This window comes from Myotis brandtii, unplaced genomic scaffold (genome assembly GCF_000412655.1).
Source record: "Myotis brandtii unplaced genomic scaffold, ASM41265v1 scaffold667, whole genome shotgun sequence".
Lineage (NCBI taxonomy): Eukaryota > Metazoa > Chordata > Mammalia > Chiroptera > Vespertilionidae > Myotis > Myotis brandtii.
Window position 1 is genome coordinate 2,493,471 of NW_005370593.1, and position 11,400 is coordinate 2,504,870.

An 11,400-nucleotide genomic window follows, 5' to 3' on the forward strand; every position below is an offset into this window, starting at 1 on the left:
TTAAAATGTGACTAATGAAGTTTTTTTGAAGTTGTTTTATTGCTTCACATTGTCCCTAACATATACTAAACACAGTTCTTCATTGAAAGGACTGTTAGCTGACTTGGAAAGATTTATAAATAATACTGAGTACATAGATTTGTCAGAATCACTTCCTCTGGGACATCATCTTTTTTATAATTCTTCTCTAAGTTGGCCTAAGAATATTATTCGATCTTATAGTCTTAGCATCTAGTAACTAACCACAGGTGGACTTTCAAACAGCCATTGAACTTGGTCTATGAATGTGTAGTACTTGGGATTATTTCCTTCACATTAAGGGAAAACAAGTTGAGACTCTGTAAAGGAGTGAAATGTGTATATTTTAAAGCTTTTTTTCTTTCTTTGATTTATCTCCTCTTTCTTCTCCTAAATCTTTAAGAAATCAGGCTTTACTTAGCTTTCTATAGCAAAGCACAGTGGTCCAGGCAGGGCTAACCCAAGATGCTAGGCCGTTGTGAGTACAGAGGTATAAAAGGTTGTGCCCCCTGTAGGAAAGGGGGCAAGTCAGATTTTCAAGCTAAACAAAACTTGCTGTGGTAATATGCTTTATTATTCAAGACAAGCAATTGCCATAGCAACTGGTTGCCACCTGTCTCTCACATACCAGCTCTGTATGCTATGAAACAAAATAAGGGCACACTGCAAAGTCAGTTGTGGGGCCACAAGTCTAAAGTAGGAATGAAAGTCCATGTCGATACTCAGAATTTAGCTAGTGGCATGTGTGGTCCACCATGTTCCCAAAGCATTAAGTAATAAAATAAAACTTAAGAGCCCTGACCAGTTTGGCTCAGTGGCTAGAGTGTCGTCCTGTGGACTGGGATTGAACCCACAACCTTGGTGTATCGGGATGATATGCTAACCAACTGAGCTACCTGGCCAGAGTGAGAATTTGATTTTTTAAAAAATGAATAAACAATCTGACCTCGCATAGCGTATTGGCTAAAGGCACAGCTCTGGAGTTGGGGGAGACCGGGGTCTGAATCTGAGCTTCTCTACTTACTTGGATGAATGACCCTGGGCAAATGGCTTAACCTCCCTAAGCATCACAGGGTGAAACTCTTAGGCTGTTAAAAGGATTAACTGGATAATGTTTGTAAAGCACTTAGCTGAGGTGAGCACTCCCTTAGTGATAGCTGATAATGTCTGCTGGCTGGCAGCAGGTGGAGTGAGCACATAGCAAGGACACAACACATGGTTCTTGTTGATTTATTGAGTTAGATCACTAGTGGACCACTACTCAGGGAACCCAGGTCTCCAAGTCACATATTCTACAAACTCTCTCTCCAATTTACTGTGTATATATGTAGGCATATACACAGAGGCACACAGGCACAGTCTTTCTTTTTTTAAGTTCTTAGTTCAGTGGTCGGCAAACTGCGGCTCGCTAGCCACATGCGGCTCTTTGGCCCCTTGAGTGTGGCTCTTCCACAAAATACCGACTTCTGCTCATAGGCCATGAAGTTTCAATCGCACTGTACATGCGCGCCCGCATGTGGTATTTTGTGGAAGAGCCACACTCAAAGGGCCAAAGAGCTGCGTGTGGCTCTCGAGCCGCAGTTTGCCGACCATTGTCTTAGTTTATTAATCCTCTCATGAAAAATATGCACAATCACCACAGATAGTCACTGAAGAATCTTTACTCCTTTCTGCCAGCACCAACATTGGCCTTTGCAGTCCCCCTGACTTTCTTCATTCTGTTCTTGTGTTCCTTTCTCTGTTTTCTTGAGCCCTCTTCTTCTCATATAGGCCATGTCTTACAAGTCTGTGTTTGGGTTCGTTTTTCTTTGCATAATCCAAGGAATCATAAATCATGCTAAAGCCAGTTGTCTTGCCACCACCAAAGTGGGTTCTGAATCCAAACACAAGGATGACATCTGGTGTGGTCTTATACATTTTGGCTAGTTTTCCCCAAATTTCTGTCTTGGGTACTGTTGCCTTCCTAGGGTGAAGGACATCAATTACCATTTGCTTCCACTGAAGTAGTCTGTTGGTCATGCACTTCCTGGTCTGGATAATTACTGTGTCATTCATGATGAAAGTTGATCTTCAAGCGCCAGGAAGGAAAAGAGCAGACAAAGTCTTTGAATGATATAATTTTGATCTCTACATTTTAGAAATATCTTCTCAATACCAAAGAATTTAGCAGGTCATTTACGCTTTCTAATGACACCCCATATCGACAAATCTCTGAGACAGCTGAATTTAGTTTTCTTTTAACTCTCCTTGATTATGTCTCTCACCTCTTTAGTATTCCTCTTACCCCCTGAGTCTTGGCACTGTGCTGAGGATTATTATTATTATTATTATTTTCAAACTATAAGAGAAAGTTTATTTAGAAAATCACAGAGGTAGAAAAGTGAGCTGTAGAAATAATGGGCTCAGGAAACAAGTTACAGAGGCAAAAGAAGGGCCCTTGGAGCTTAGGAGAGAGAAGGGTAAATAGAAGTAATGCAGTGGGGGAGGTGGGGACAGGGGTCAGAGGGGGAGGACTGGGAAGACCCAGGAGTGCTCCCGATAGAGAGAGGCCTACTAGAGATGTCAACCACTCTGAGGCATTTAAAATTCACTGGGATGGTGAACACATGCCACATTTTCTTTTTCATTGACCTATATGCCAAAGAAAACCTATTCAATGACCAGAACCAGTCTCATAAGGGGGCATACCTCTTTTCCTGCTATGTATCATAAAATGATAAGATAATTAGGATTTGTCCAATCCGAAAAACTAGGTTGCAGTGCACAAGCTAAAAATCACAAACATTTCCCCCTTAACTAATAATTACCTGAATGCTATGTTAGCGATCAGTCACCTCATAGCTAACTTGGGGTCATTGTTGGCACCGACAACTCCATCACCCAGCATATTTAAATTTGGGGGTTTATCCCCTTTAAACAGCCTTCAGCTGTCTGTTTTCTATCTAGACTCATTGCTTTTTCTTAGTTCAGCCCTCCTGTCTCCCTCCTGAATTTCTGTGACAGTCTATTGGCTGGTCTCGTCCTCTCCTATTCATTTTCTACACTTTAGTCAGCATGATTTTATAAAATGCTAATGTAATCATGGTACTGTCCTTGAAAAAGAACTTTCAGTGGGTTTCCATAACCTCCATAATAAATGTTCTTAGCCATCTAGCCTCTCTAGTCACATCTTCCATTATTATGAGTTTTTTCAGGGATACCAACCTACACTAAGCCTTTCTATGCTTCTTGCCTTTGTCCAGGTTTTCTTCTATATGAAACATCCTCCGTTCTTGTCCACTCTTCAGAGTCCTGCACAGCTGTCATCTCTTCTTTGAGAATTTTCTCATTTTCTTCTCCCCTAAAGATCATAACTCCTCCTTTGTTGTAGTTTTATATATTGATTGTAATACTATTACTTAAAAAATACTTTATTCTTTCTTATTAGACCACTTGGGTCTCACAGGTAAGGCCTGGATCTCATTTATTTTGATACACTTAGAGTCTGGGGATGTAATAAGTACTTAATAAAATTGTGTTGATTAAAACACATTTAACATTTCCATGAATAGCATGGTCTTTTTAAAATCTGTGCTAATAAAAGAACTTTATTGGAATCACATTTCTCTATTATTCTTTTTTAAATGGAATTCATTGGTTAATAAAATTATGTAGGTTTCAGGGTCTATGTCATTCTTGGGTCTTCATGTACAACTCACAAAATTATAGTATACTATTCTGAAAATAAGTAGTATTACAGTTCTCTGCTTCTCATAATTAAAATTATTTTTATACCTGATAACATGCAAAAATGCTCACAGGATTAAAAATTAGGATATAAAATTGCATATTCAGAATATCCAAATTTAGTAAAAAAAAAAATCAACTGAAATATATAAGCCTGGATGAAAAGCCATACAATATCAATAGTGTTTATTGGTGGGTAGAAGGATTATGGATAATTTTTGTTTTTTTGTATGTTTCTATTCCAAATTCTTTACCAAAATCATGTACTTTATAACCAGAAAAATATATTTTTAATAGTGATTGACATGGATGCCAAGGTATTTTTTTCAGAAGGATTACTAAACTCACTCTTGTTACTTTAGAGATAGAAGGTAGGGAAATGTCTTTGATTATTTATCCATGTTCTTAGTCCTAACCAAGTCCCTTTTGGTATAGGATTTGATTCAGTACTTTAAACTGCATATCACTATTTCCACTAGATGTCACCAAACTACTGGCAAATGCAGCTCAAATGCTCTGCACATATTCAAACAGCTTTAAAAAAAACATTTTAAACCCCATTATTCAGTATTCCTTGGTATCAACAAAGCATTCAAATTTTGAAAAATTAGTAAGAAAAATGACTATTACATAACTTTCTGGTCTCTTACATAACAAGTGAGGGCTTATATGGATCCTCCAGCTTTATTTAATCTATATTTTATTAGCTCCTTAATATAAATGTGAGGAGAACATTGATACCAGGGGCCCTGTTTAACTTTTTAAAAAATTATTTCCAGGTGATTTCAAGCTCTCTCTTTATATAAAACACAGAGCAAAAGAAGGCCAGAATCCTGACGCTCCTTTCTGAACAATGCTTTTTAACCCAACACAGACCACTTCCATCACAGAATGACTAGCCCCTTGGTTAATGAATAAAAATATCTCTCACTATTGGGATGATCTCAGGACACTTTAATTTATTGTAAAGCTGTTTATGGCTCACTTTATGCTTCAGAAAGCAAAACAAATAACTTTTCCTTGAGGAATGGAAGAAGGCATTTCTTCTTGAATCTAACAAAGGGCAGCTAGAGAGCCATGATTTTTTAAAATGTATAAACCTATTTACTCTGTAGGTTTATAACTAGTCAGTTTTGTGATTGGCTCAGTTAGCAATGAAAGTAGGGGGTTGGAGGAAGCTTGTTTCCAATCATTTTTGCTTGGGAATGAAAGCGGTTGGCCAATCAAAAGACATTTAAATTAGGCAGGGCTCTTGGAAAGACATCCTTGTACTGTCTCCTGCATCATTGCTTTCTGCTGTGGTGTTTGGTTTCTTAAGATGTGATGCTTTATTTTTCTTGTGCTTCACCATGGGACGACAAGGCTATCAGTTTGTAAACAAAAGTCTGACTAAATTTTTCAGATTCTTTCTTTCTCTAAAATATGTTTTTTTCAATTGTTTCCCTTTTAAAATAGCACATGCTAATCTCTTTCTCCAGTCTTAAGGACTTCTGACTATTGTCTATTTTAAATTTCCTCTGTCCCTTTTACTGGCTATTGTACCATATTCTCAGTATAAATATAAAAAAATAACAGTGTTTCTGCATGGGTTTATCAGTTAGTTATGACCTTAAATTTATAGGCTTTGTGCCTTGCACACTGTTTCGCTAATTATATATGTAAAGATCCATCATACAAAGAAGTCAGATCTGTGTTAGACCCTTTTGCAATATTGTAGTATGTAATTGCGATTTATTTCTGCTGCTCTAGGCATCGCCTTCAAAGTTTTCTCCTTGAGCCTGTCACATGGAATAGCCATCTGAGTCCCTTTGATATGGTGACAAGCCTCAACTGTAAAGTGGAGAAGCTGTTTTTGGACGTTTCTCTCCAGATTTGGATTTGCTTCTCCATAGCACTTTAAAAACAAACAGTTTCCATTAGCTATACACAAGGCCTGACAAGCTCTCCCCCTTGACACCTTTTAAAATATTATTCAGTGCCTTCCTAAAACTCCTCTCTTTTAACTCTAAAGCATAGTGTATTTACTCTAATTGTTATTTTTATATTCACTGCCTCCTTGCTACAATTGATTACTGAAATGTAGGTAGAAACAGGATTTTACTGGTGGGATCTCATCCATGAAATTACTCCGGCTCCTCAGTCTAAGACTGCAACTTCACATCTTTTGAAGTGAAAGTTCATTTTAGGGTGGGTTAATTTCTTTAAAAATTTTTGTGGTGATTTGCTGCATTTTTTAAACTTCCTGTGTTCTAATGAGTAGAAATGAAAGGTATTGGTATCCACACAATGTGGTAAAAAAGAAGTACGGCACTAAATTTTATATTGTTGATTGCTTTGGGAGTCAGCCATGAAAATTTGCTCAGCTCATCACTGAGGGATATTGAAACACATTTCTTGCCGACATCGTGTCATCTGTGGTGTGGATGGAACTTTCATGCTGACAAATACTGCATAAATGGCTGTTAGAGCCAGTAGGCATTCCTGATGATTAACTATAAAAATGTTTTTGACTCTGGTTGCTGACAAGAATGACAATGCTTTGGCCAGACTGGCCTCCTTCTGGACACCAAAGGATGTTCCAGTCTTGGTTTTACCATCTGGTTTCAAAGCAAGCCAGGAACAATGAAGAGAAGAGAGCCTTTTAAAGAGGCAGCAACAGACTAATTCTTCTGGCTGTAAAATCTTTCTTTGATAAATAAAAAAAATGCACTGAGGCCTGGAGGAAAAACAGCAACAGCTTCTGAAATTCTATTTCCTAGGATAGATAAGGTATCCTGAACATCTTCATAAGGCAAAGGGACCTGACTATATGAGTCACAAATAATCTTTATGTAAAAATAACAGATGAGTGAGTTTGTACCATAGAGCTTAAGTTTGTAGTATGCCCGAAGGAAGACCAAACATATTTCATAAGAATCATTTCCTTCTAAGCAAATTTGAATTTATTAATCAGATGTAAGAATATTTAGTTCTGCAAATGATAATAAAAGCAGCAACAATAATAGTTTTTCTATAATGCTTTACAATTTCCAAAGACATTCAACTAGATTATTTCCTTTGAACCTCAAAAAAATCTTATGTTACAGATATTTTTATACCTTCAGTCTTCACACAAGGAAACAAACTCAGAAAGTCTTCATTTATCCGAGGTCACAAAGCAAATGGCAGGCATGGGGGTAGAGGAACTCTAATTCTGGTGATCGGTTGCCAAAGCTAGTAAACTTCCAACTACCTCACACAGCATCATTTCCTCCCGGCAACATTCCCATGGTACAAGGCAAGTCAGGTTAATTCCATGAGTATAACTTGAAGAATAAAATATTGCCTTATTTTTCATGTAACTTGCAATAATTTTGCACAGAATGCTTCTTACATTTGAGATGTTAATGCAATGGACTGTTTTGTTTCATCATAAATGAGAACTTTAATTGTGTAGGTGATGTGGTGTAAACTATAACTGACTTGGGAGGGGAAGTATGGGGTTCAAAAGGGCTTACTTATAAAGTGGTGTTGCTTGAATAGTGAGTGAACAAATCCCCACATTTTTCTTGTCTCAGAATTGCTTCTTTTCCCATTCTTGTTTTTTATACCTTACATCTGTAATGTCCTTGCCTCTATGCAAACTGAATGGTACTTTCCTAAAGAGAAAAAAATAATAAAAAAGATAAATCCATCTCTATTTAGTCTTGTAACTGACACAGTATATAACATATCATGCCTTAGCTGGTTTGGCTCAGTGGATAGAGCGTCGGCCTACAGACTGAAGGGTCCTGGGTTCGATTCTGGTCAAGGGCACATGCCCAGGTTGTGGGCTCATCCCCAGTAGGGGGCGTGCAGGAGTCAGCCAATCAATGATTCTCTCTCATCATTGATGTTTCTATCTCTCTCTCTCTCCCCCTTCCTTTCTAAAATCAATAAAAATACATTAATAAATAAAGAATAGATAACATATCATGTTTGTATTTCAGAGCCAAGATTAAACTGATCACTCCTTTAGGCCTTTCCTGGAAATTCAGACCCATAGATTCCTCCTTTCTCTGAATTGCTGTAGTACTTACGGATGATCCAGCAGATACTTTTTAGTAAGTCAAATTATAATAAACTAAATTTTAATTAATTAAATAATACATTGAATTACTTAATAGATAAAATTTATTAAAATCTTCAGTGTTTTCCAGTTGTTACACATGTTAGTTTTCTCTCTCCTATCAGACTCCAAGTCACTGAGGTTATGAATCATGATTTATATTTTTATTGTAAGCTCCATAATAAATATGCTGGTATATATTCATGTGTTCAACAAATTCTTGTTGGCTATTCAAAAAATAAGACATAGAGATAGGTGAACTAGCAGTCCTATTCAGACACAGAAGCATAGGAGATTGAGAGTAAGGATTGGATGAGGTTAGAGAGGAAAAGAGAAGGAAAATGATTGACCCCATGTATTACATAACAGGTATTCTGCCAAGTCCCCTAATGTAATCCTCCTACCAACCCTATCCTTATTATACAGAAAAGTGATGCATGATAGCATTTGTTTTCTCATCTGAAGCTTGGGGTAGCTAGATAATTGGGAACCATTCTGAGAAGAGCTGCATATAGACAAGCCAAAAATACTAATATATGAACTGGCAATCTAGCCTAAGAGTACCTCTTTACTAGTATTTATCTTTTCGCTTTGAATGCTCCTTTCTCAGGAGCATTGTCTTCTAGGTCTCAGTTGCTAAATTTGCAGATGACCCTTGGGGTTTTCCTGCTGATATCGAAGAATTTTTCTCAGAGTCACCTTCTTCAAACCTTCACCTGAGTCTGTTGGTTTTGGGCTGCCCACTAAGGGACAGCACAAGACAGGGAAGCTGCTTAGTTCTACCTTCTCAGGCTTTGATGTCGGCATCCGCTTTGGAGTCCACTTCCAGTCCATCTGTGGGCATTCCTGATCAAACAGGATGAGACCGATAACATCATTTTCACTTTCTGCCCAAATCAAGCAGATCAATTCAGTTCCTACCATGCTGTAAATAGGTGCCAGGATGAAATTTGGCCGTATATGGACAGGTACCAGGATGAAGCTTTTCATCATTGTTTCATTTTATCCTCCCCCAAATCAGCAGAAAGTCTGGGTAGTTTAACGCATCTTCTATTAATAATAAAATGTTATGGATAAATTATAAGTTTGTTTTGATTGGTTATGTTTTTTTTTAAAAAAAAAATCCTCACCCAAGTGCATGCTGAGGAAGAGATAGATAGATAGACAGATAGAGACCCATCATTTGCCTTCCATACGCTCCCTGACCGGGGATCAAACCCACCACAACCCAGGTATATGCTCTGGCCAGAAATTGAACTGGCAGGCCTTTGGGGCACAGGATGGTGCTCAACTAAGTAAGTCACTCTGGCTGGGCTGATTGGTTATGTTTTTAAAAATTGCATTATATAGTCATAGAGCTGAAAATAACCTAAAGAGTCCTAGTATTATTAGGCAAATGTGACAGAAGCCAGAATCTATAAAAAATGAATATATACATGACCCATGTCAGCAATGGTAGTGGTTGGAAGGTGGTAAATTAAAATTTACATTCCTGGCCCCCCTTTGAAATTTCCCCAATCAGAATCTTTGTCAGTCGAGCACAGGATCTTCATCTTTAAAGTAAGTTCCCAAGGTGAGAACTACTCTCACGGACTGTGCAGCCTACTTGATTCTCTTTACCAACAGTGGCCTGCAGAATTAATGAGAGGCATGGCCCTTGCTGAAACTGTGTAAAGATTGTGCTGTTGAAATAATAGATGTGAGAAAGAAAGATACAAATATTCACTAAACAAACATTGATTGAGCATGTGCTGTGCGTCTGCCTTTGTGGGAGGCCCTCAGGGAACAGAAACGAAATAAGATCTAGAACTCTTCTTGGGGACTTTACCAGTTAGTTCTAGATACAAACCAATGCATACCTAATTACAATAAAAAGTAATATTGCCATTGAGAATTGTGAAATTTGAGGGCAATTAGACAATATACATCAAGAATCTTACATGGACAAAATGATTCCAAGTCTATGAACTTACCTTAAGAAATTAAGAATTTCTAACTAATTCAATAGGAACAAACTAACATTTATTGACTATGAATTTACCTGTACTTTCTTATTGGATTCTTACAAAAGCTCTAGATATTAGGTGAAATTATTTTCCTTTTACAAATGAAGGAACTTTGAGATGTTAAGAGATTTATCCACTATCACAGAATTAGAAAGTGACAGCACCCAAATCTCAGTATGCAACAAAGATTATGCTCTTTTTAAAAAATTTATTGTTGAAAGTATTACATATGCCCCCCTTTTCTGCCCATTGACACCTTCTAGCCCACCCCCACCTCCTGCCACAGATTCTACTGTCTGTGTCCATGGGTTATGCATACAAGTTTTTTAGTTGATTTCTTCCCACCCATCCCCGCCTCCCCTCTGAGATTTGACTATCTGTTCCATGCTTCTATGTCTCTAGATCCATTTTGTTCAACTTATTTTTTTTATTAAATTCCACATTTGAGTGAGATCATGTGATACTTGTCTTTCTCTAACTGTATGCTCTTTTTAAAAACAAATATATTTTTAAAACCCTTTCCTGAGGATACCCTTTTTAAAAAAAGTTGATTTGAGAGAGAGGAAAGGAGAGAGGGAGAGAGAAACATTGATGTGAAAGAGAAACATTGATCGGTAGCCTCTCATATTCGCTCTGACCAGGGATTAAATCAGAAACCTAGGTATGTGCCCTGATCAGGAATCGAACCTGCTACCTTTTGGTATATGGGATGATGCTCCAACCAACTGAACCACACTGGCCAGGGCAGATTATGCTCTTCACTACTGAGCATTACTCGCTCAAGAGTACAGTATAATCATAGCAGAGCTGCTTATTAATGTGAGAATGGAAAAGAAGCTAATGCCTAGCATCAGGGGATTGATTAAAAAAATTATGCTGGGACAGTATATTCAGATATTAAAAATTGTACTAGGGATAGTATGTCCCAGATAGGAATTTGAGCCAAAACATGAGATATTTTCAAATGGCCCATTATATTTTTGTGTCCTTTTCAATGGAGTGCATATTAAGATAGAACCACAAAATTAGAAAGCTGATTATTTGGCCAGAATTAACCAAATCCTTTTGGTCTCCCACAATGTAGAACCTCTTGTTCACTTTAATTCCAACTGTCACCATTGTAGGCCTTGAATCCAATGGTAGTACTGAGAGGTAATCCTATCTAATAATAGAGAAACATGGTAATTAGCTGTACCTCCGCTACCCTTCCCATTGGCTAATCAGGGCGATATGCAAATTAACTGCCAACCAAGATGGCAGCCGGCAGCCAGGCAGCTTGAAGCGAACAGGAGGCTTGCTTGCTTCAGTGATGGAGGAAGCCAACATTCCCCGCCTGCCGCTGCTGGGCTCTGAGCTTGCAGTTTAGGAAACATTGTTACATATATAGAAGCTAAACAAAACTCCAGAAACCTGCTTTCAGCCGTCAGAGCTGGAGTGAGCAGGACCGCAACAGTGTTACAATTATAGAACCCAAACAAACCAGATACCTGCTTTCAGCAGCCGAGGCCTCAGAGCTGGAGCCAAGCCTCAGAGCTAAAGCTGGCCCAGAATAAAAAAAGAAAA

At 37.9% G+C, this 11,400-nt stretch overlaps 1 pseudogene; it reads right to left on the reverse strand.

Moving 5' to 3' along the window:
- Positions 1-1,669: 1,669 nt before the first annotated feature.
- The window catches only part of LOC102249788, a 22,964-nt pseudogene continuing 13,233 nt past the window's right edge, over positions 1,670-11,400 (reverse strand).